Consider the following 25,416-nt stretch of genomic DNA (forward strand, 5'->3'; position numbering starts at 1 on the left):
AATAGTTGCAGTCAGAGTTATAGAGAATCTATAGAAAATCCATTCATGTGGCAAAATTACTGCAGAAGCCTTCATTTTAATCTAATTTTTTTTTGTCAGTGTATGAGACTGGGGGGGGAATGGTTTGACCTGTAACCCATCTGAATAATTTTCAGCAGGCTCTGATGAAAACCTTTAGCAGTTCTTTATCTGAAAAATAATGGGGTTTATGAAATGTTTTTTATGAAATACAGTTCTCATTTAAAAGTAAGAGCTGAGGAAAAAATTCTGTGCTGCCCATAACAAAAGGAAATGCTTAGGGTCCATTTTATGTGATCATGAGTTAAACATTGGTTTCACAGTGCAGTGACCCATGCTTGCGTCTCTGACTTTTCACTGTTTCACACTGAGATATTGATTAATCTAGAAACGAGATTTCAACTGCTTCAAGTTGCAAAAGAAAAGCAACTTAGATTTTCCAGTTAAAGCAGGAAATAAAAAGGTAAGTGTAACTGAAATGAATTAATGGTAGATAGCTAAAATTTTCTGACTTGTTGGTGTCAAACTACTGCAAGTCTGATGTTCTCATTAGGCAGTACAAATGCAGCTCCTTAATTGCCATGATCTTCCTTCATTTTCCTTTTACTTTTCATTTCTCTTTGATCCAAGTGAGACATTGAAACAAATATTGCATTATAGTATTCTAACAAGACAAAGCATAAAACCAGTTCAATGATCAGAAGTCCAGCATGTCTGATGTTTGCAGGCAAAATTTTAGTTGAAGTATCATCAGAGTAGCAGTATGCCATTTTCCTTTATATGCTGGTAAAGGTGACAGAAGAGTGTTGAGAATCCTTGCAGTCTATTGGTCTCCAACAAATTATCTTTTGGTGGCGTAAGAAGCCACGTGTGAACTGGAGTTGCATTATAAAGTTAAAGTGAACCAAGAAAAACAGAAACCTTGTTTAATTCAATGAGCAAGTCTACTCAGATTGGCCCTGAGGTTTCTCCAAAGTGTGGAGCTGGCTGTTGTTCCTAGTTGTCTGCCTGACACACATTAGTTGCAACAGTGAAGTGTGTTGCCTTATTCAAAGAAACAGATGCCAATCAGAAGATAAAAGGCACTCAGACAAGGTAGCTAGAGAAAGGGAACCTTTTAGGTGGCACAAAAACTATAAAGCTTTCCTAAATATTAATGTACTTCTCCTTCCATCAACTTGCAGGCCTCTAACACTGTGAATTCACATTTCATTGAACTCAGCCGTGTGTTGCTCTGGATTCAAGTAAAGTTTAATAACCCATAAACCAAAGGAAGTTTTATTTTTAACCAGATGAAGTGTGTAATTTTCCTCCCTCAAGTATTGAGTTCTATTGATAGTAATGAGATTAAAAATTATTCACAGTTAATCTAAAATAAAATATTTACCATTTAAAAAAAATCAATTTGAATGCAAATTGGAGTGACTCTTCATTAAAATGAAAACACATATAAGCCTACAAATTTCACTTGCACTTATTGACTATAGAAAACAGTTATTGAAACAGAACTTTTCATCATAGAAACAATAATGGTGGGTAAAAAGGCTTTTCACAGTAACAGCACAAGCCATACCATCCTTTAGGGAGCTGCTGGGAATGTCTCTTTCTGTAAGGACATCTGCAGCTTTGAAAGCGTTGCTCGTGACACTTCGGAGGTTTTGAGCAAAGCCTGTGAGAAGGGTCATTCTTTTTTCCTCTTCCCTACAAATATGCACCTCAATGAAAAGGTAATCACCCTGTATGAAGGAGCATCAGAGAAACTGCTTACATTTCATTTTATGACTATGCTGTTCTAAGGCTGTCTTCTTGATGTGGCACATCTATATGTCACTGAGACCTGTCACAAGAGCAGAGAGAAATGACAGTCACAAGTGGAAAGCAGGAAGGAAATAAACAATTGATGAACCAGGTCATGGGTTTAAACTTCCATTGTGTTGTCAGCTCCAGTACAAATTTAGAAAACACAATGCTAATAATGTATTTATGTTATGAAGAGGTGGACTTATCATCTTGGTAGACACAAACTAAAAGTCTGTGTTTCTGGAAAGTACTAGTTTTGTAGTTGAATATCTGTCGAACAGATACTAAGTAGTCCTTATGAATATGTAGCAAATAGATATTGAGCTTCTGTAGACAGAATTGAGTTATGTAGCTGAGAGAGAGGTAGGCTTTTACTTTAAACTCCTCATAGATTATTGAAGTAAATCCTTTGCTGCTAAGCCCACAAAGCATCTTTAGCAGTCTTTGAACTGAGGAATTGGGCATTTTGAGTTTCAGGTGAGGCATAATACAACTCATGGGATTTCTGTGAAACGCACAAAGTAACTAAGAAACAGTTGAACAAGGAGTGGAAGTGCATTTTTTTTTTTCTTTTTCTTTGGTGATTGGATGGTGCCCCAGATCAATAGGTCTGAGTCTGAAATTTCTGTGTTCTATTTTTGTATCGCTGATTTGCTCATGGAATGTGAGGTTCTGTAAAATAGCTACAGCAATATTCTTTTTAAAGAGGATTAATATCCTTTAAATTTACTGCTGTATTAATTACAATGTAATCTTTATTTTTTAGGTTTTTAAGATAAATTCTGTCACTTTGTAAACATGTGGGTGTTTTTTTTGGGGTGTGGCTGGGTTTTGTGGGTTTTTTTGTGTTCCCCCCCGGCCTTGGACTGATGAGAGGGGCAAAGGGAGAGTAGGTAAAAGTAATCCCTTTATTCTGAAGTTGGAATTGGCAGATTTTCTGGCAGGAAATATCTCAGAGCAGAAGGGATTTCTGATCAAGGACTTGCATTATCCTATCCAAGAAGTAATAAAATAATCGGAGAAAGTGATCAATAAATCAAACAGTCTAATTCAGGAATAAAAACAATGAATGGGAACTGCTGTGGTCATCCTGTATAAGGTAAGTCATGGGACTTCACACTCGAACTCTAAAGAGCTGAGAACTCCATGTAGTAGGGAAACCTTGGTCTGACAAGTTGGTCATAGGATGTTTTAGGAGTTGAATATCAAAGATGACATTCCTATGGGCTTTTTGTGCAAAAGAGGGAGATGGCAGGAACATGTAATTTCCTGTGTTCCTGCCTAATTTCTCTCTCCTTAGGAAGACAGGAAAACAAAGTGTGGGAACTTTTTTTTCCATAATAAATTTACCATCAGCGGAAATGTTCTATTTCTCACTGTAGTTGAGTCGGCCAATTAACTGTATGTAAAGGTCATTCCTACCAAGTGCTGAATGTACTAAGTACATTCTTTGACAGAAGCAAGGTCACCTGCTCCATATGTTTGCTTTCATTGTTAATAACTTGCACATTTTTCCTGAACGTTAAGCTAAATTACTGTAATTATGTGTGACAGCTAATTTTCTGAGTGATAGGGAAGTGTTTAGGGAGTAGATTTTTAATATCATGAAGGATCAGCTATAAGTTGAAAATTGCAGCCTGGTAAATAGGTTTGTACTGGTGAGGAGAGCTCACCAAACAGGTCAGCTGAGGGAACAAATTAATAATTAAGGTCCTGAGATGTGGGGATATACAGAAGAAATAGTTTAGGGCCCTGGAGGAAGTGGGAACAACTACTATTTTGGGTTTGACTTGTTTTTCTAAAGGGAGAATAATTCACAAGCAGAGGTCAACTATTATAAGAGAAAATGCACAAGAAACTTGGCTGGCTTTTTAACTTTTCATTGTCAGCCCCTAAGGACATGGGATGGGATTTTCATGTTTCTTTAATGCATCTCTTACTGAAATTATTGGGGTTCTATCACTGAAAGTGTCTGAAAAAGCATCTTATTCTAGGAAGTGTTAACAAGCAGTGGTGTCAGATCTGACTGTACAGAATGTTTAAGCATCTCAGATAACAAAATTGAAAACTTAAATACACAGTTCTTTTCCAAAGACTGATAATTCATCCAGATATATCAGTTTTGAAATAATTATTGTTCAACTATTTAGAGTCACTTCTTTTCATGTTGTATGGCTTTCTTAAGAAGAATTTCTGCTTGGCACATGAATTGTAACTGCTGATTTTGCCTTTTGGCTACTGCAATCCAAATCCCTCCATCAAATGGAACACAACATGGCAGTAAATCACACCATGCCTTACCTGAACTAGCTTCAGTGATGGTGCCATAAATTGGCAATATATTCCTGTATTTTTTACGCTCATGGGAAAACCAAAATATTTTCTAATTCTCACATTTGTTTTAGCTCCTGATAAGAGAATAGGAGGTCTCATGGTTTTTTTTGTTCATCTCCCACAAACTTATGCAAGGGAAGACACGATTGCTATATGTTTATTCATCATAAATCAGTTCATATTTGTAGTATTAATCAACAATTTCCCATTTAGGGTTTTAGTGTTTAGTGAAGGTGACCTCATTGTTGGCTCAAAAAAAACCCCATAAAATGTGATGGATTTCTCACTTCCTACCCATATGACCAAAAATTGTGAAGTTGGAATTTATGGAACAAATGGATACTGTATCACTAAAGACCAAAGGACACACCACCATCCTGAAAGAGTATTCTTTAAATGTTGGTTCATAATTACTGTTAACTGTCTCTGGTTAATGTTTATAAAATATAAAAACCACTTTTTTCTCTTTTACTTTTTTTATACAAATAGTATGCAAATAAGATTGAATATCAAGTAATATTATTTTATCTTTTTCCATGGACAACTTTATGTGTGATGGCAAAAATACTCTAATATTAATTTCTATTTACAAGAATATTTATTAGGAGTGTGTGGAATTTGTTGTGTTCTGCAGGTGTCATGACTTGTTCTCTGATGTATTCTGGAATCCTTTATAAAGTTATTGAGTAGTCAGTTGTTGCCATACTGTTGGGAGGTCATAAGAGTTGCTCATTGGACATTAAGTTGCTGCTTCTTTGCGTGAGTGTGATACCATGTTGAGTTATCTGCCGCTATGGTAGGAAAGGTCCTATGAAATCTAAAAGTGTCATGAAGTCCAATTCCAGTAAATGCAAATTATAAAGTAAGCCAAAATAATATTGAATGTGTAAAATGTGGATGAAAAAAGAAAAAAGTCCATGATGAGAATTGGACCAAATTTTAAAGAATCATTATCTGGATTAACATTCTGGCATTCAAGATTATGACTACATCAGAAGATATTTTTTGTATAAAATCAAGTATTGAATCCAATGAGGTGGTCTCAGTTACCTTAGTGTGAAGTTCAACTTTTCACCTATGTGTTTGGGATATTAACAGCATAACTAAGGATAAAATTTGGTGCTTTTTATCCTGAGTCAGATAGTTAGGTGTGCATGTTTGCTCCTTGTATGCTACATGAATGTCTGCTTGGAAGAATTCCATGGGATATGGCCCTGAAGAGAAGAGGGGTCCAGGAAAACTGGTTGGTATTCGAGGATCACCTCCTCCAAACGAAAGAATAGTCCACCCTGATGAGCAGGATGTCAAGCAAAGATCTTAGGATGCACTGTTCATTTTGGATGAACAGGAGCTCTTGACAAAACTGAAACATACAAAAGGTGTGTACCAGCGGTGGAAGCAGGACCAGATGATCCAGGAGGAATAGAGACACGATTTGAGCCATGTGGTGACAGGCATAGAAAAGTCAGAGCCCACTTGGAGTCTGGAGATGTTAAGGGCAACAAGAAAGGCTTCTACAGGCATATCATCAGAAAGGAAGACTAGGGAAAATGTGAGTCTGCTGCTGAAAGGGGCAGGGGATCTGGTGACAAAGAGCGTGAAGAAGGCAAAGATGCTGAATGCCTTCTTTGTCTTGGTCTTTACTAGTAAGACTGGCTTTCAGGAAACCCAAGCCCTTTAGAGCAGTGGGAAGGTCCAGAGCAAGGAAGTCATACCCTTAGTGTAAGGGGATCAGGTTAGGAGACTTTTAAATAAGCTGGACATGGGACCTGATGGGTTGTATCCATGAATGCTGAGGGAGCTGGCCAAGGTCATGGCAAATCAGCTGGGAGAGGTTCCTGAGGACCGGAAGAAAGCAAATGTCCCTCATATCTTCAAGAAGAGCAAGAAGGAAGATCGAGGGAACTACAGGCCAGCAGCCTTACCTCAAACCCTCAGAAGGTGACCGAGCAAATTTTCCAGAAACCACCTCCTAAGACGAGGACAAGAGGGTTGATCAGGAGCAGTTAGCATGGATTTCTGAAGGGGAAATCATGCTTAACCAACCTGACTGCCTTCTATGATGAGATGTCTGGCTCAATGGATGAAGGGAGAGCATTTGTGGTTTTTATCTTTACAAGGCTTTTGACACTGTCTCCAGTATCATCCTTAATAGACAAACTTATGATGTATGGATTAGTGAAGAGGACAGTGAGGTGTATTGAAAACTGGCTGAACATCTGGGCTGAAATGGTTGTGACCAGCGTCACAAAGACCAGCTGGAGGGCACTCACTGGATGTTAATATCAGTCAGTATCCATGTGTTACAGTGTGGAATAAGTTAGAAAATGATCAGGTAAATCCAAATTCAGTATTTTAAAGTAATGCATGTTAACTACAAAAATGAGTAGTATTTTATTAGGGAAGAAAAACCTCAGCATGAAAAATGGAAGCAACCATTTTTGTATATCTTGGAGAAGCCCTTAGAGAGACACAAGAACACATTAAAATAGATTTGCCCAAAACCAAATTACAAATACCACTTTAAAGAACTTGTTCTGGAATACTAGTGAAGGAAAGTGAGTGATGTGGAAAAAATTGTATTTCCTGAAATCCCCAAAGTACCTAAGTGTGAAAAAATATTTACTAACTGTTCTGTATGTTTAAGGATGTGTCTTGTCAATGCCTGCCTGAAGGAATAATTGTGTTACGTGGTCATTGAGATGTTTGCTGTATTGCATGTAAATGAGCATGACATCTTCCATAAATATCGTAAAGAAATATTTCAACATATTTGACAAATCCTATTTAAATATAACAATTACACAGAGAGGCTGGTAGTTTTCATTTGACAATTTGGAGGTCATGTCATGATAATTCAGGAAGAAAAAAATTTCATGCATAGAATCATAGAATTGTTTAGATTGGAAAAGACCTTTAAGATCATCGAGTCCAACCATTAATCTAGCACTGCCAAGTCCACCATTAAACCATGCCCCTAAGCACCGTATCTACACGTCTTTTAAATACCTCTAGGGATGGAGACTCAACCACTTCCCTGGGCAGCCTGGTCCAGTGTTGACAACCCTTTCGGTGAAGACATTTTTCCTAATATCCAATCTAAACCTCCCCTGGCACAACTTGAGGCCATTTCATCTTGTCCTATCACTTGTTACTTGGGAGAAGAGACCGACCCCCACCTTGCTACAACCTCCTTTCATGTAGTTGTAGAGAGCAATAAAGTCTCCCCTGAGCCTCCTTTTGTCCAGGCTAAACAACTCTAGTTCCCTCAGCTGCTCCTCACAAGACTTGTGCTCTAGACCCTTCACCAGCTTCGTTGCCCTTCTTTGGACACACTCCAGTACCTCAATATCTTTCTTGTAGTGAGGGGCCCAAAACTGAACGTAGTATGCGAGGTTACATTAGCTCAGGTATGGAGGAGAAAACTGCTGGTTTCTTTCAAATATCTCTCTAATTGTCAAGTTGGCCACTTCTTTTCTGGGAGAGAGGAGGCTTACAGTGATAATTCAATTTCATTTTCAATCTACAGTTCTGATTTAGCTGTATAACCTGGGGTTTGAGGGAAAAGAAAATTGCTGGCTCTGGTTTAGCTGTGGGAATGGAGAAGTTTCAGCATCTGATACAAGTTAGGCTGTCTTCAGTTTTGTTTAAAGTTTCAGTGACTTGAAAGGGCTCTTTCAAGAATGTTGATTTTTTTTTTTTTTTTTACTCTATATCACTTGCCCCACAACCCCTGATGTGTCCCACTCTACCTCTGTCCTGCTTCTTTGCCAGCCTTCACCTCGTTTTGCATCTCCATCTTGCCTCGTTTTGCATTTCCATCTCACCTCTCACTGCTGATCAGCAATCCTTCACGCAAAATTCCCAAGGACAGTAGATGGAAATACAATAACATGCACATTTGAAGGGAGAAGTTCAGCAGATTTAAGGGAGTTGTTCATTCTACATTGCTTTTCCAAGTAAAATACATTTCAGAAGTGATGCACTCTCTTAATAAAAGTGATCTTACTTGATGCAGTAAAGTTGCTATTGTGCTTTTAAGTGTTTTAATTAAATGCTTCATTTTCTAAGACTTGGAATATCAATGGTATATCCTATAGTCATGCAGTAATGACACCACATTTTGTTTTTATGGCATGGGCAGATACTTTATTTATGTTTTATGCAAAATAATGTAGCCAACATAATTAGACAGTGATTTGTGACTTCCAATGTAAACATTTTAGGAGCTGTGTAGTCAGAAGCAAGTGCTAATTAGAGAGCTGTTAGCTAAACGTATATAATTGGAAACAGACTGACAGGCTATTCCAAACAGCAGGCTATTTCTAACTCCATGCTGTTTTAAAATTATATTTTGTTTAATAGACTTTGGACAATGCGTAAGAGGAGAGTTTCGTGACTTGCTCTGCACTTTAATTTCTTTAAATAAAATGAAACCTTGCAAATGGGAATGCCACACAGGCTAGCTGTGATAATTAAAAAGTATTATTAACTAGATGACTTTCTGGCTGTGCCATTTTCTAATTTCTTTAGGAGTGTGGACTCCCTGAAGAGAGTTATAAATTCAAGTATTACTTAATTATGCTTTTAACAATAAAGGGCACTTTAATCAGCAACCTCTCAAAAGCCCTTGTCTTGTAGTCGTTTATTCAAACAATGAAAAAGTCAAGAGATACTTATATTATAAAGTCTTCTGAAAGTACAATGTACCTATTCACAGGCCCTAATTTATGTTGTAGCTATTCCTATGGACACACACTCTTCGATATCAATATAAAAGTATTATTTTAACTGTTTTCAGCTATCTGAGGTGTGATTTACAACACAGATTTTTTCCTTTTTAAAGGAAAACTTAGAAGATATCTGGGCATCGTGATCATGCTTATGGATAGGGATGAATATGCGAATTCTGATAGTTGTCCACTAAAGAATGTGTTATGTTTAAGAAGGTGGGAAAAATAAATTTATGCTGGAGACAATTTTAAAGTTGAATGGGAGTTTTTATCTGGATTTTTGAGGGAGAAATGTGTTAGTTTCTTTTTAGGATAGCTTCTCTTTGGAAACTGGGAGAAGAATTGATTAGGGTGCTGGAAAGAGTCCTATGATACTGGTTGAATGCTGGTGGGTGTTAGGAAGATCATGCTACATGTGCAGGCTCAGCTCGAGCCCCAAAAGGGGCTATTGAGGATAAGGTAGGCTGTTTGGGATTTTAAAATTTGCATGGAACTCTCCATGTATAGAGAAGAATCACTTGTACAGTGAAGAGTACTTTCCAAGACCCGAAGGAAGAGAGCATTCCTCTTCCAAAGGATTTTTCTATAAGACTACATTTTGGAATAAATTCTGATCTACTGTACTGCTGTTCAAAGGCAGTGCTATTGCATGAGTGAACTGACTGCACTTAAGCAAACAAATGAGTGTCAGAGCTGGCACTCTATGCCATATGAGATTCTTCATGCTCATTTTGAAAATGCACACATACACTGAATAACACTGTCACTGCTTAATTCTTCTCTGGTTGGTAAGTTTAAGCAACTTACCATTTGGTAAAAAGGGCTGTAACAAATACACTAGTGTCTGTTCAGCTATGGTTTTCAGTATCCACCTTCTGTTATGTTTTGGTTTGTTTTATTCTTCTCCATGTACTGTTTAACCCCTTGATATAGTTTCTCTCATTTTATTTTGTTCTAGAATAAATAAGTGAACCAAGTGGAGAGAGAACTGGCCACACAAACCTCTGATTAAAAAAAATTGTTGAAGAAGCTAAATGAGAGAGGAACTCCTTTCTTGTAAGTGTTACTTCATATATTTAAATTCATCTCCCTGATATTTCTGTTCAAACCTAGCCTATATTTTGGCTTGCTAAATGGGCTTGAATACAGATTAACTGCAAGCAACTAATAAATTGTTTGGATTTACACCACTATTACTGAGAGAATCTTTTGGAACCAGAAGCCCTAAGTATCTTTGTAGCCCTGAACTGATCAAAATGTTATGTAACATTTATGCTACTGTAAGATCTAAATGTTCATCTTCAGGGTCCCTTAGCACATGAATTTTCTTATTTGAGGTTTTATAAATAGTGATTTTGGTTCCTAAGCAAAAAAGTCACTTTTTTTTCCAACACTAGCTACAGAGATTGTAATTTAAAATTTTGTGAGTAGTTACCTTGTATTATATTCATCCCTTAAAGTGAAGAAGAGCAGGCATGAGATGTTTATAACTAGTCGTCTTTAAACAGATATTAAATACTAGGGAATTAAAGAAAGGCTGCTGTATTCTTTGTATTTTTTGTTTTTTCCTTCTCATTAAAGAGACTCAGGATGTCTGAATGAATCTCCCACTAATCCCTCTATAATCCCTGGGAGTTTATGAAAGCTGAGAATTAAATATCGTTGAACATGTGCTGTTACAAGAGCAATAAGTCATCAAGAAACATTTCTATCAATATACTTCAGCTATAGGGCAATTTGTCTTAATGAAAATGCCACAGCATCAACAAAAAAAGCAACAAAAAATCTTTATTATTACTCTTATGCTGTAAAGAATTATGTATGGTGTAGCTTATCTTTGAGAACATTATAGGTGGCTACAAGTGCTCTTATTAGGTTTAAAAGAGTTTCTGGATCATGGCATATACAGAAGTAAAATGAAAGTCTTATTGACAGAATATTCCAGATGTATTTTAGGGTATACTTTAAACAAAATATTGTCTTAAGGGACTGATACAAGGCCTGTTTTCAAAAACTCATATTTTTACCTTCTTTGGTTTATTACAACTTGTAACAGCCTGTGCTACTGTGTTGTGCTGCACTTAATGTCTTCATTTTCAATCATCACCTGCTTGATGTCTATCTGATTAGCATATTTAAAACATGCTTTGGATATAGAAAAATCCATAATAAAAAATATATATCCTTGAATGGAGCTGTGACTGTGGGGAGGGGTAGATTTGGTAAAGTTCTGTGCTTTGTGTAAATAGTCCTATCAAGTAATTTATTCGTGACTGTTTGAGGAATTAAGCAGGTTCAAATGTTGAAGATCAAGTCTGCTTTTCTTTGTACTCTTCAGACACATTGACTCACCTTTAACTCATTTTAACATTAATCAGGTAGGATAAGAACTGTTTTTGTGATATCATTTACCTCCTGTTCTAAAAAGAAATCAAATGAGATGGAGGGATAAAAATGTTATCTTCAGTTTGCACACTTTTCACTTCGATGAATAAATGTACTCTGCAAACATGGAAAATAAAAATAATATAAAATTAAGACTTAATGATGAAACAAGGCAGGTTCTGTTGCAATTAAAATTGCTTTATATTTGAGTTCGTTTCTTTCAAAATTCAAATAAATAATGGTAAAAGCTGCTTTTTTCTTATATTCATCATAATTGTTGCTTACATTGCATATAAAATACAGCTGTGTTTGTTAGTGTGCACGGGAAGAAATGAACCATCCTGATGTAGAAGCCAAAGGCAGAAACAGCAGATTTAAACTAAAGTGCTCTCAGATTTCTCACACTGTTGCTGTGAAGTGATCACACATCAAAAGATTGTGCAGGTACAACGTGAAGAGCATGACACAGTTCTTGTGGCAATGTCACCTCTGCTAGGAGCTGCCAAGACTATTTATATGTAAACTGGAATTGTAGTTGAACAGCAGCATTCCTTAGTTTTAGCTTTTCCGATGCAAGAGAGCTAGTTCCAATAAAAACTAAAAAAACCTAAAACTAGATTCTTTTAATTCATGATTACTCAAAACCAAAATGAATGGTAAATTAATGAGGCTGCTTATATCAAACTGCATACTGATGGTTATTTTCAATCTATGGTGCATAAATTGGAAATGGGAGAAGGCTGAGATTTCACAAAATTTTATTTTAAAAATTCTTGTTGCATTCATTAAGTCACTTTCTGTCCTTTGCATATCTTAAATGGTTTTCACCAGAACTGTAGTTTTCCTCATTGAAATTACACATACTTTTGAAAGTAATGTTTGAATACAAAACATTCAATATTGAACAGTGGTTTCCAATTAAAAATTTAGAAAAAGAAAATTAGAGGCAAAGTTGACTATCTTTCTTGGCTGTTTTGACTGTTTATTTTTTCCTTGGTGCTCTCAGTTCTCTCATGAAAGGCCCCTGGATTATCTGAGCTTTGCTTATTTCTATAACTTATCCAAAGGTTTAGTGATTCATTTTAAACTATGTTGGGATTTTTAATGATTAAAAACCACCTTGGACATGAATAGTTTCTAATTTGCCATTTCTAGTAAAGGAAGTTTAAATGTGCTAACAATAAACACTATGGCTAAAATCATCAGCAGAATTGTGTGTAAAAGGCAATTTCCGTTTCTTAGACTATGTTAGTGTTGTGACATTTCCGTGCTACATTAAAAAAGTAAACCTTATTAACTTTTTCACAAGCAATTAATTATAAAAGCAGTGGGAGTAATAAGACTTGGTTTCTAATTCATGGTTGGATTCTCTTATCTAAAAAGGCAAATCAGCAAATGTTGATTAGTTTTTCCTATAGTTGGGATGTACATAACCCTTTCTCTGGTGTTTAATATGAGTTGGGTTTATAATAAATAAAACTTCTAAGAATGTAACTACCCTTAAGATGCTGATCCAGTTATCTTTGAAATTGGCAGATACAAATTGGCAGATACGTTCAGAGATGTCAGGAGCACATGTGAACATATGTGCATATATATGCAGAAATGCACTTGCTCTCAGAATATGCTGATTTGCCTAGTTTACCTAATCTCAGGCTAAAGACAAACTGAGAGACAAGGCAACAAGCAATAATCTCACTGAACAGTTGTCTGCCGTATGAAATACTGAAGTTCATATTCTAAATGAAGCAATACACAAGTTTTAAATTAGGCTTCTCCCATAAGTTCCTGAAAGAGGGCTGTTCTGGGGGCACTGTGTATGTCTACTACTCTCAGAAACTTTTCACAGAACTTCCCGCAAAAGCTTCACTTTCAATAACTTGGGTTTGTGATGAAAAAAATGTTCTCCATAGTCTTTAAAAGTGGATCCAAATGGATCCATTTGGACTAGGCAGGCACTTTTGACCATCTGAATGATGACTGGGTTATTTAAAAAAACCAACCAAACAAAAAAGCACAAATCCAGTTCTTCGTCTGAATAAGTATATGATAAAGGAAAGGGCTGTAATTACTAACAAAAGGGCAGCTTTGCCATACGAGTCAGGAGTCAGTTGTCAACATCTATTCTCTCTTCAGATACTTATTTATTTTTTTGAATCAGCTGTCTTCATTCTTTATTTTTGATACATGGTTTGTCTATCTCTCCATTAACGTTTTCATCCTCGCACATTAAACATAATTTTGTGGGTATATTCTTGGAATTCTACCTGCAATTAAGCATTGTAATTCGTCATGACATCATTAATAAGTCTGAACAAGCCAATTATGATGCATCTGTGAACAGTAATTAGTTCTAGAAATGCAGATATTATGAAATGCAGATATTATGAACAAAATACATTAAACAATTTACAGCTTTGTTCCTTTCTGTGGGGAGCAAGGGAAGGAAGGGTTTTGTTTTACTGTTTGGAGTTTGGTTTACTCTGGATTTCTTCTTCCCCAGCAGACTCTGAGAAGATTCTGATATGAATTCCATGGCCAAGTGTTGAGAAAAATCAAGGAACTTAAATCTAAAGATTCTTCATCTCTCTTAAAGAGAAATTCTCTAAATGAAATATGTATTAACTAATACTAATTAGGATGTAATGCAAACAGGAGTCTGTATTGTGCTAGTTGATCAAGACCGCATATTCTTTTCTATACACTTATTTCTATTATTGGAAAAGTTTATAGCTTATTTTAAGTTGCTGCCTGCTTATTATTTTGATCCAGCTGGACTCAGGTGATTTTCTCTCAAGTATATTTATTGCTTGCTTATTATTATATTTCTACACGCTACGTGCTAGTAAGAGCACATTGAAATGACCAATTGGTACTGAAGTCTTAGCTGATGACAGCTGTTACAAAATTCAGATTGCTTTTTCTTATTCTGAAAGCTTTTTTAAAATAGAGCATATTTATTTTCAGCTAATAGAAATGACTCAGTTATTGTCAGTCCTGTTTTGTAGGTAACTACAAGGTAGCTTTTTTGAGTGTGAGTTTTCAGATACGGTTGTGGTAGGTTTTTGGTTACGCAGATTGAAGCATGATGAAGAGATCTGATTTCTGCAAGAGAAGCACTTGGTTGGGCTGAGTGACTGCGCAAAGATGCAGTGTTACGTCAAGGAGAAGTATTCATGAATTCAGTTGGAACTGGATGAACTACTGTTCCTGCTGTTAGGAAAAGCAAAACCAGAAACAGTCCACTCCCCTATTGCCCTCAAGGAACAAGTTTCTGTTAGGGCTGCACCTTTTGGTTCAAACTTCTCGAAATAAAATAAAATGTTTGGCTGCTTATTTGAAGACACTATTTTAATTTGAAATTGAGCTAAATTCAGTTACAGATAATAAGCTGCTCAAATATGAAAAGTAAGGTGACCTGAATGAAAGCTTTTCACTTCACTGAAAATAGGCTTTGTTTTTAGGTCAGTTATCTTGAAATGAATTTTTTATAGTCTTTGTTTCATTTTTTACTTTAAGCTGAAAAATAAATGATTTGTACAGTTTTGCACCTGTTTCTGCTCAAATCCATGTCTCAGTAACGTGTGTAAAGCTGGGTAGTCTTAAACATAATCATAACCCTTCCACTCCCCACCCTATTCTGTTTTCAATGTATTCACTTAAATATCCATGAACCGGGAACCTAACGCAAGCTTTAGCATTTGGAGCAAGAGACTCGGTACATAATAGAGTAACAGAACTAGCTGTTAAAACTTCCACTAACAGTTTTTCTAATGGTCCTAGGATTTCACTGTAAAACTTCAACTGAAGAAAAAACATACTTCTCAAAAAGACTGCCTGTCCGTATCAAACTTTCTTCCCGCTGTTGGGAAAAATGAAGTGTTTGCAGGTGCTTCAAATTAGATTTTGGCAAATACTGCAAACAAATATGAGTAAATATATATTCTGGTAAACAGGGATTTGCTTCAACACATTTCTAATCCCTGTGTGCTATTTCATCAAATTTCATTCAAGAATCATTTTTAGTCAAGAAAGTATCGTCTCTATTTGCAATGGGATTAATGTGCTTTAGATTCATTTGGCTTTAGAACCATCAGAAATAAGCAAAAAAATCTGGGATAAATATAATTTTATTTTCCTCAAGTGCAAAGCAAAGACTCAGCTAAGGAGTTTCTTGAGTTACTAAGGGACCTGTGTGTATAGTTAAGGGATCTGTGTGTGTAGTTTGATGCTAGAAGTGCTTGGTATTGATAGACCTTAAATTAGTTCTATACTTTTTAATTCATGAAAGTAACAGAAGATCATAGTCTGGAGAGAGATGCAGATTTTCTTTTGGGACGATGATGAGGTTGATTCCCGTACAGGGTAGATAAACATTGAGAGAGGCAGAAATCACAGACTCGCCATAGCTCTTAGAGTACAAAATACCAGCAGGTGCCCCTGAAAATCTACACAGTGAAATTTCTCACTGTGGAAATCTCCAAATCGTTGAATAGCCTAGTATTCAAGAGCTGTTTTTTTATACTTTTACTATTATTAATACTTTCCAATTGCTATTGAGATTTGACTATGCTAAATAATGATTCTAGGTTGTTGCATGTGAGATTTCTAGCAGATTACTGGAGCTGGAAATGGAAAGCGGGGCCGGGGGTAATGATTACTGAAATCAAATCTAAAGAGAGCTGAATAAAAAAGGCGATTATACAACATAAGATGATATCCAATATAATTTTTACATGGAGGAACTAACTGTGTTCGTTTGATGTTTTTCAAGCAGCATAAAAAGTTGTTCAGAAGTTTCTGAAAAATGTGTATAGATGAGGTACTGTTCAGTCAGGGATGCAAGGAAGTTCTGGAACAAAAATTCACTTAAAATATGTTGTTAGAGCCTTACACTATTTCATTTCATCTAGTATAAAACATGCTGTAGGGACATTGCAAGGTGACTGTATTTCCTAATAATTGTAGTAATTAAGTTTAGAAGCTGGATAGTTTTTGCAAGGAAATCGTGCTTTTTAGGTTTTTTTTTTTACAAGAAAAAAAAAAGGATCAGAGGTGAAAATGGGCAATGAAAGGCAGGTAAAACCACCCTTTCCTTTTTTTTTTTTTTATTTCCTCTACACCTCATAGTCTTTTTGCTATGTGGGAGGGAAGAAACCAAACTAAAAAATAACAATTGTAATAGTATTAAATTAATTTAATTTAACATAATTAAAACATTTTGATTGATCAGAATGGAAATTTCATAAAGAAGATAAAGATTTTTAGGTTTTTAAAATTTTTAATTCTCAAAATATTCATTGAACATGAAAACAATTTCCACTGACTTCAATGACCAAGTAATCAATTTTTAAAGAATCATGTCTCTCTTCTTCCCCAATCTAGAAAGGTTTATATGCATAGCTATTTCTCGTTATTAGAAAATAAATATAGTTTTGGATTTTGTTCGGTTTCTAATGGAAGCTATTTGTAAAGGTGGGGATAGAACTCTAATGTGACCTACTGTAAACTGCAGTTTGATTCAAGGGAGTAGATCTGTGGTGTAATTGCTTTCATAATTAACAGATGATTTCAATTCAAATAATACAGCAGAGTAACTCATGGGATTTTTCTGTCTCTTGTGGCCCCTCTTTTACAGCTTCAGCTGAATTTGCTGCTGGAGTTTATCTTGCTAGACGTTTTCAAGTTTGGCATTAAATAGTGCCTTAGAAACTTTTTGGAGCAACCTGCCGTGCCTTTCATTTTAACAGGCCTAGCTAACTGGAATGTTTATACAAAAGGGCACAGTTAGCCTGTACTTAAAAATTCTTGATATCAAGCCGTGCCTCCTTGAAAATGAAGTGTACTTTGGATTCTTTTACCACCTGCTGATGTAAGGATTTATTTGAGTAACTAAGCTGTCCAGATTTTTAGTAGGATTTTTGGTGTCCCAAATTTTGCAATATGCGTGAAGAATAATTTACTAAATCCACAAAAATCTTTTGGAGGCCTTCACCTAACTCAAGCTTTATTTAGAATTTCTAGTTTCTCTCTTGAATCTTAATGTACTTGCAGTCCAGTGTACAGTGCTGAATATTCTGTGAAACAGAATTTTACTCTTTGACATTACTTTAAATGAATGCTGAACTTGCTTTAAGGTGCACTCAGATTGAGTGAATCACATTGATTGTGTGATTGCCTAGTGCAGTGGTCTCCACACCTTTTGATTGTGCACCCCATCAGCAAAGACATTTTTGAGCATGCACCCCCAATATATGTTCTTTTATTTATAAATTATATACTTGTACCACTCTACTATTATGCACCTTATAAAACATACACAAAACCAGAAATTAAAAACGATGAGATAAAGATGAAATAAACAATATTTTAAAATAATATTATTTTATTATATTTATTTTAATATAATTATTATTTTATTAACTAATATTTTTAATGGGAGTGAAAAAATTAGTAAATACCATTAATAAAAATTATTATAAACAAAATAAGATTGTTATAAATAACATTTTTTGTGAGAGCAATGTGATTGGATATGCTTCATTATTTTTTAAAATCTTGATTTAACACTTTGTGATGCAGTTATTCAAAGGTCTGGTTCCAAGTTCAGTTTATTTTGATACTTGCTTTTAATGGCTGTGATAGCTGAAAAAGATACCTCATAAAAACACGTAGAGCTAAATGGAAGAAGTGCATCTTCAGCCACACTTACTAAATCATAATACTCATTTTTTTAATCCCATCCCCCAGTTATGAAAAGGTTTTTGTTGAAGTTTGGCTAGTAAATTTCCAGCTTCCCTGATATAAATTGTTCTCACAAACCAGTTGGAAGGTGTTGCATTTTTGTATTTTTAATCAATGGTTAAAAACCCACTGAAACTTTTCACTTGGAAGATTTTGAACAGGCTAGAAAATTCTGTTTCCAAGTTTAAGTGTACAAATAAGAGAATTTTTATAGGTGACACACTTCATGTGATTTTGTTGTTGAAAATGTTGTAATGATTGATACACTTCCAAACATCCATTTTCAAAGTGCTCTCTCCATAGCACCGAGTTTCTTTTGAAAAACATTTACTTTCTCACTAATTCTTAAAACATCACCTTTACCTTGCAGGGACAGCTTGTGTTTATTTTTTCAAAAATATCTTCCAGCTAGCATGCCACTGACAGCCACTTCTCATCGCAGAAAAGGTCAGCAAATTTGGAACACTTGTCTTTTTGTAAAACAAAAATGTCTAACTTCTTTAAGTTTGACAACTCTATTAAGCACTTTGCCACAAGATAACCAGCAAACATCTGTGTGGTACAAAAGATTTTCATGGCCACTCTCCATCTTATTACAAAGTATTGTGAAGATTGTAGTATTTAAAGGTCTTGTTTTTATAAACATGGCATCCTGTAGCACTTTCTGTACTTCTGGCCCCAATTTCTTTACTGCAATAGCTTTCCTATGGAGAGTGCAGTGAATAAATTTAGTGTGTGATACTATCTCTGTAACCTTACCACAGAATCCATTTTTTATTCCAGTCAAGGCAGCTGCTCCATCAGTGGTTACACTTACACAATTTTTCCATAAAATATTGATTTTATTAAAGTAATTTCTTGTTGAGAATATATCATCTCTGGTACAATTTCCCTTTAGTGACTCAGAAAAAGGTAGTTCTTCATGTATTTCATTATTGAAACAGAACCTAGAAAATACCATAGGCTGAGACATGTTAAAATCATCCGTACTTCCATCCAGTTGTATAGCAAACATGCCACGTTGTGTATCTTGCTCTAATTCTTGTTTCTTCAAATCTTCAGTAATTTTCTCTGTGTTTTACAACAGTATTTGCTGGCAAAAGAATTCATTTTAGTTTGTCACCATATTGTTTGTGTGTATTATTTCAGTCATTTTTACTGTGGCATAAAACCCAGGTTGTTTCACCAATGTTATGTGACTTTCTGGTTTTTTTTGCTTTTGAGTAACAAACCTCAAAAGAGGCTTCTCAACATTTATCATTAAGTTTAGTGAAATTCTGTAAAGTACTGGGTGAAGTATCGCGTGACTTCAAACATCACAAAAAATTGTAGGGGCTTGTCTTCATGTTCTGGATGCCTAAACGTGATGTGATGCTAATTGTGATAGCTTCATACTATCATTGGCTAATATCTCAAGGCACAATATAAATTTAGAGCAAGGTTCATTGTTAATGACAATGGAAATAAATCTGCATTTCAAGTAGCTGGCTTGAGAATTTTGAATTTTTTTGGCCAACTTCTTGTCAGATCTGATTAGCTCATCATTGGTTTTTAACCTCATAATGTGGTTGATGAAAAGCTCATACCAGGAGTAAGAGAACTGTTAGCTCTGCCATTTTCTTGTTGTTGGCTTGTACTTGCATTATTAGCATTATCTTCTATCCACAGTTTCTTTGCAGGAATCTTTTTAAGCCACTTGTCCATCCTGTGTGGGTTCATATAGTTAAAACTAGATAATATAAACTCTAAATCCACTTAAATGGGCATGCATAAACTGCAATATGTCTCAATATGCTGAATGCGAATGAACAAGCATGGATGCCGCTGTCGAGCCCTCCATGTTGTGGAACACCACTCTTCCCTCAGGACACCTCGTGTACTGTAAGTGACGTGTGACTGCCTGCCATATGGACTGAGTGAGGGTGCCAGTGTTAAGCTGTCCATTAAGTGTTAGTAAAACTTAATATCATTTTTTTTTTTAACATAAAATATAAATAGAACTTCTAATATTTTTTTCTCACACCTCAGTGGATCCGCTTGCATGCGCCCCAATTTGGAGACCACTGGACTGGTGAAAGCTGTTTCAGAACAGCTTAAACTCTGATGATACAAGATGCAGCATTATTGTCTGGATATGTGTGTCTGTCATAAATTAGCAAAACTTGTTTGAGAAACCAGTAAAAATGTTTGAGCTATTACTCAAAATTTCAACTTTTGTCTTATCATATTAGCCAATCTGATGTATATTTCACTTTTCTACTGGTCTTTATGGAGTTATAATAGAAAATACAGTTTGGAAAGGACCTCTGGATGTCATCTGGTCCAGCTCCCTGCTCAGAGCAGGGACAGCTTTGTTGCATCAAGTTGCTCAGGATCTTTTTTTAATGAATTTTGAGTGTCTCTGGGGATGGAGATTCCAAAGCCTCTCTGGACTTCTGTTCCAGTGTTTGAGTGCTCTTATGGTGAAGACTTTTTTCCGCCTATCTAATCAGAATTTTGTTTGAAAATTGTGACTGTTGCCTCTTGCTGTGTACCTCTGAGACTGACTGTGAATTCTCTATAAACACTCATCGTTTTAAGTAATTGAAGACTGTGTTTAGATATCCCTAGCCTTCCCTTCCTTAGTCTGTACAAACCTGGGTCCTTCAGCCTTTCCATGTACCTCAATCGCTCCAGGCCCCTACCAGTGGTGGTGGCCCTCTGCTAGATTCACCTTAGTTTGTCAGTGTCTTTCCTCCAATGGGGAACCCCAAAATAGATCCACTACTCAAGATATGGTCTTAGAGGTGCTGAATGTAGAGGAATAATGAGTGTTGCAACATGCTGGCTGCGCTCGTGTGAGTGTGAAGTCAGCTTCTACTTTGTTTCTATTGTATTTGAAGGTGCTACAAGTAGGGAAGGACTGTAATGTTGGAGCGCTTCCCGTTCATGTAAAACCTGTGCTTGACTGAGCTCTTAAATAAGCTGCTAACTGTAAACCTCTGAGTTAAATATTTTTTGTACCTCTACAGTTTGATCGACTACATGTTAACGTGAAGCTTGTCAATGCCTTATTCATGCAAGCTGCAGTTCTTCCTTTTTTAGTGTGATAGCAATTTAATTGAGCAACAGTTTTAGTATTTTAAAATCCTATTTTAAAATCTGTATTGATTTGTATTATACATTTTAAACTAGGAGTATACTGTCTGATTAAAAATGTGAACTAGGTAAAACACTTAGCACTTTGACTCTTAAGAGATTTCATTTGGCCTCTTGGGAGGAAAGCAAAATAATGTTGATCTGGCATATTCATTATCAACATCATTGTATGGAAAAAAAAAATCCCTTGTCAGACCAAAAGTATAAAGGCTTTTTGTATTTGAAGTGAACATTAGATGGTATAAGATGTTGGGTGGATAAGATAGGAAGACAGCATGTTCTGAAGAACAAATGGGTGGAAAGAGAAAATGTGATTCCAGGGAAGCAGTTGCTTACAGCTTCAGAATAATCATGCAGAAATAAACTATTAGTCTCTGTTGTTTCCATAGGAGTAAGGTTGGAGCATGTAAAAATAAGGACAGATGATTACTGTCCTTGAATTTAATACAGCCAATTTAATTTAATATAGCCAATCAGCATAGACTCACTGTTATCTATACTCTTAGTTTTTAGCTGTATTTGTAGGAAATAGTTAAACTATGATTCCAGTAAGAAAATAGCTTCCAGTCAGGTAAAAATGAAAAGTTTTGAGCAATCATTGTTAGTACTTATTGTGGCAAATAAATACAAGAAGATTCATAATATGCACATGAAATAAATATTTCCTTTGCTGTTCTTCTGCCAGCCATTCATTATGGCTTTTTCAAATAATGTCATGCTTCTTGTCACTGTGTTACAGTTAGCGGAAATTGCAGCTAAAGAAATTAGGTCCTGGCATAATTCACTGAGAAAACTGAGTTTAGTAAATTAAACGTTTTTGATTGAAATTAAGATAGCACATGTGAGGAGGAGGAGGGAATAAGCACTCTAGTCCATTTCTCTAATTATAGCAATGCTGACCAAGTGATTGACATATGAATTCTGCAGTGTGAATATTCTTCCACATTCAGATGACACATAGGTCTTGATGAACATTGCCACTTGCTCTTCCACAGCTATCCTTTTGTGTCATGTATCACATTCAGATTTCTTGAGCTTATTGCTGGCACTCATATGGCATTATTTTGAGTGTGCTCTAAAATTCTGCTTTAATTTTCATTGTCAGTTCTCACCAGGAACAACAATCCCTTTATCCACCTGTTCAGTTCTTACCTTCCCCTCTCTAATGCTGCTCCCTGGCACTCCGTGGTCCACTGTACCCATGTGCTGCTCTGAAGTCATTCAGATCTTACGTGCAGGTCAAAATCCCTTTGAAGTTGTTGCGTTTTGCTAAAAAACGAGGGAATAGGGGAAAAGCTCAGGCATTTCTAACTAGGCTTTAATAAATGGCAGGTTTGTACTCTAACACACTATGGCTGAGAAATTAAAAAACAGAGGAAGGTAACTGATAAAATCAAACTTGAGATGGCAACAGAAATGGTAGCTAGGAAGAATATTTTAATTATACTTTGCTACTGCTCTAACTTTACTTTTAAATATTACATTTTAACTTCTATTTCTTGCATGATTAATCCCATTCCTGATTAATTTGAAACACTATGTCTGCGCTACTCCCATGTATTGCTCCTGGAGGGATAATGTGCTTCAGGGACAAATGTTAACTGAATGTGCTGCATTATCTTTTCTTGGCATAGCAAACAAAGAGGAAAAATCATTTATTTCCAGCTTCAGAAAGCACCCTTAGGGGATCACACTGGCAGTGCTTTGAATTCAACTAAATGATTGTGGTAGCTTTTCCTTATTTTTACCAGCAGACAGGAGTGATGACACTCCTACTCCATTAGTAGACTTGGAAACATAAAACTTCTATGGAATCCGTTCAAGCTGAAACGGCAATCCGCTTTATCACCTATGCAACACAAAGTCTCGTTCTCCCCCCTCTCTACTCCTCATTCCAGAAAATGAATATATCGATGGACTAACTGAACAATTATAGATAGTTCTAGACTTTGATGGCCTAAGTCTAATCTGACATTAGAGATGCAATGATATACTTGAATGAGATTTTTAGCAAGCTGAATACTGCTACAGGAACACCATAAAGATCAAATGCATTAAATTATTCTGCTGCTTTACGTCCCTGGGAGCATGTCTGATGAGTGATAGCAGACATGGGTATAAAGGTCCTGAGCAAGAGACAAAAGGAAAAATGTGCAAGGTGGTTGGCTTTTAAAAGAGATCAGGAGACAAGTGCAATGCTTAGGGATGGAGTTTAGTGGTGGACTTGGCAGTGCTAGGTTAATGGTTGGACTTGATGATCTTAAAGGTCTTTTACAACCTAAACGATTCTATGATTCTGTGATTCTATGCTATTACGATCCAATTTTTAGTATAAGTTAATATGTGCTTTGCTGTGTATATTATATATATCTAAAAATATCATCACTGTGAATTGATGTGGGTGTATTTTCCAGTAACATGGTACAGAGGTGTGCTTTAAAAAGGTCTACATGCAGCAGAACAGATACAACGATGGTTTCCATCTAGATGGGATATTTTGTTATCAAAAAGATTAATTCTTTTTTCATAATTGCTCTATGAATAACCATTTGGTTTTTTTGCTGTCTGGTCTTTCTGTGTTTCCATGCAAACCTGTAGATAAAGTGTTTATTTGAATATGTAAAGAAATGCATCTGTTGTACCATAGCTACTGTCTATAGTCAGGTTGGTCTTAGGCTTAAGTACAATTCTGATAAATGCTTTATAACTGCTTAGAGCTGTATCTTGCTGGGCTATCTAATTTAGATGCTACATGGTTATCTTACTTGGAATGGCTATTAATGGCAAAATAGAATTATCTATTCCTCCTATCTTCTTCAAATTTACCATTTAATTCAGAGAAATAATGTTTGGCTCTAGTTTAGGGAAAAAATCTTCTTTATCCTTATCTGAGAGTATTTCCCCCTGTATACATATACAAGTATATGTCCTTGATATTTGGCTGTGTACCTAGCTGACTTTCAGTTGCATGAATGCTGTCACAGTTAAGATGAGTTGTTGGGTCCTTTTCATGAAAGGTATATTTTGAATTAATGAAACTAGACTGGAAACAGAGTTTGGAAACTTTAGGCAAATAAAGATTACAGTTATGCAAACAAATTGGGTTGTTATGTGCACAAATGAAATTAACACATGCGCAACTGGCCAATGTGCATATGGAGCTGTGGTCATCATAATTGTAAATCAGACACTCCATTGAACACATAATAATATTATATGTAGGTATGGTATATAATTTTTATCTGTGGATTTTAAAGCATATTAAAAGGGAAGGTGAAGTAGTTTAAAAAGGGTGGTAGAATCTCCCCTTGTACATAAAAGAAATTCTGAAACTTCAAAAATGAAAATTCCTGTTGAAAATCACATTGTAGCTAAGGGAATGTCTTGGTCTTGGGTAGATCCTTTGTATTGGATGGTATATAAGTGCATTCATTCGCTATGCCAGTTCCTATGCAGTTACACAAATACAAAGTAAACTTTTTGCTGTACTGCATCTCATACTGCGAGCCTTCTGATGCTGTAAATTTGCTTTCTGATTTTTATGACACAATTTTATTGTTGACATTTTGAAACAGTGCAATCTTTCTGGACTTTGCTGTTGTCCAGACTCATCCATCATCTGCATTCTTTGAAGAAAGAATTTTCTTTGGCACTGGTAGTTTGTGGTACTGTTTACTGAAGTTGTACATGGTAGTGTCAGGGAGCTTTGGATCTGCAAGCCTGTAAGAATTAATGTTGGTCTTGTAGTTATGTTCTGAGCATTACAGCCTGAGCCCCCCTTTTGCTTCACTACAGCTCTCTCTTGCCGGCAGAAGCTAAGAAAAGGTCTGTCTGTCTTCCCAAACTTTCTAGCTATATTTCCTCCTGTGACCGTCAAGTACCTACTCTGATCAAAAGTGCTTTTTGTTTTTGTATGATTTTGTATAATGTAGACATGGGCATGATTGAAGGCGGACATAGGACATGTTTTGAGAGTTAGAAAAGTTAATGTACTCTTGGAATAAAGCAGATTTACTTTTATCATCGTTAGATGTAAGATACAAGAAATCAAGCATTCTGAAGAACTACAGAATATTTAAAACATTTACATCTCCATACTGTTGGAGGCAGAAAGGTACGATGGGGCCTTTTTTTTTTCCAGTGGTGTCATTAGCAATTTTGATTTGTTAGGAGCAGGCTGGACTTCTGATGTGTATGAGTACCTGCTTTAGAATCTTCTCATTGATATGCCAATACAGCCTTCCCTTCATTTGCTACTGAACTA

General features: G+C 35.8%; 1 long non-coding RNA gene across 1 annotated transcript in view; it reads left to right on the forward strand.

The window, feature by feature from the left end:
* The first annotated feature begins 418 nt into the window (after positions 1-418).
* Positions 419-25,416, forward strand: part of LOC148051024 (uncharacterized) — a 42,219-nt gene continuing 17,221 nt past the window's right edge. Inside the window, exons 1-2 of the long non-coding RNA XR_015700794.1 lie at positions 419-481; positions 9,844-9,941. This is a non-coding gene — a long non-coding RNA (uncharacterized LOC148051024). The remainder of the gene's footprint in view (positions 482-9,843; positions 9,942-25,416) is intronic.

Source organism: Nipponia nippon, unplaced genomic scaffold (genome assembly GCF_047370975.1).
Source record: "Nipponia nippon isolate SJK-2023a ecotype South Korea unplaced genomic scaffold, ASM4737097v1 scaffold_7, whole genome shotgun sequence".
Classification (NCBI taxonomy): Eukaryota; Metazoa; Chordata; class Aves; order Pelecaniformes; family Threskiornithidae; genus Nipponia; species Nipponia nippon.